This window comes from Suncus etruscus, chromosome 13, assembly GCF_024139225.1.
Source record: "Suncus etruscus isolate mSunEtr1 chromosome 13, mSunEtr1.pri.cur, whole genome shotgun sequence".
NCBI classification, from domain to species: Eukaryota; Metazoa; Chordata; class Mammalia; order Eulipotyphla; family Soricidae; genus Suncus; species Suncus etruscus.
This window is the reverse complement of record NC_064860.1, coordinates 19,088,650-19,089,987: the sequence shown is the minus strand read 5'-3', so window position 1 is coordinate 19,089,987 and position 1,338 is coordinate 19,088,650. Positions and strand designations below refer to the sequence as shown.

The 1,338-nt window shown below is 44.9% G+C and overlaps 1 pseudogene; it reads right to left on the bottom strand.

Moving 5' to 3' along the window:
- Window positions 1–378: 378 nt before the first annotated feature.
- On the bottom strand, window positions 379–1,036 carry LOC126025744 (adiponectin receptor protein 1-like; annotated as a pseudogene).
- Window positions 1,037–1,338: the final 302 nt, after the last annotated feature.

Genomic DNA, 1,338 nt, shown 5'->3' with positions numbered 1-1,338 from the left:
TGGGTATCAGGGGCTTCCAGCAGTGCATGGGGAGCTAAGATAAGCTTCACTTGACAGTTGGCTGGAGCACTGACAGAGGAAGCACAGAAAGCCACACCCACTGTGGTCCAGGCCGACAGAAAGGTAATTATATTGGGTGTTTGGTCTTGGAAAGCAACCCATTCGCACCCAAGTTTCTGCATCTGTACGAAGTATATTCAGGGTTCCATCTGTTAAGGATGTTGCAGTGAATTTTTTCATGATTTCAAAGATTCATCATCCCTTTATATCCACAAATTAGCAAGTCTTTCCTCTGGCACACAAAGAATCCTTAGGGGTCAATGGTGCTTTCAGGATTCTGCTACCATTTGGCTCTTTACCTATCACTGCTCTTTCTACTTACGTGGAAAATGTCCGAGAAACTTTCTCTGAATGACAATAAACGGTGTGAAAGTGCCAGGAGAAACTGAGGCAGAGCACTGCACCCAAAAAAAAACATCCCCAAAACCACCTTCTTTTGCAGGGGGGTCATGAAATACATATTTGGTCTGAGCATGTTGTCAACATTCCCAAGAAGAAAAACGGCATGAAACCAAGCAGATGGGACCAGATATTGCCAGTTTCTGTGTGGATGTGGAAGATGCTCTTGAAGCAAGCCCAGAAGGAGGGCACTGGGGGGGGGGGGTGGCTGTGGCCATGGCCATGAAGCAGGTAGTCATTGTCCTTCAGCCAGTCAGGGAGTATGTCATATAGAATGACCCTCCAGTGTCCCTCCCAGATCTTATACACAAATTCCTCCATCTTCTCCATGGCATGGTGGGTTTTCAGGGGAAGTGTCAGTACCCCTACTTCCTCCTCCTCTTCCTGGGGGCACGGGGCATGCCTGCTCTTCTTCGGCTTTGATGGGGCTGGCGAGAGCCATCTTGCCTTTCTCTTCCAGCAGGGGTCCCAGCTCAGCCAGCTCCATGGTGTTGGTTTCCCTGTTACTGGCAGGAGCCCCACTGTCCTGTGCTGCCACCACAGATCCTTTGTGAGAAGACATCTGGCTGGCTCTGCAGTTTCAGCTGGGAGACAGGCTGGGTTCTCTTAGCCCCATGGGATAGAGATGCCAAACTTAGAAAGATGAAGATAATTCTTAAGCACTCCTTAAAGGAAGACAACAAAATCTAGGCACACAAAAAATATATTATGGCTACATACAAAAAGCATTTCATTTTCATATCTCCCCATAAAGGTAGAAATGTTTAATTAACCCAATAATTAATTAAAGAAGATAATTTGTACAAAATAAGCAGCTATAAATACTTATTGAATAAATAAATGGTTTTTAATTCTTGTTTTATATAAATTATTTGTATT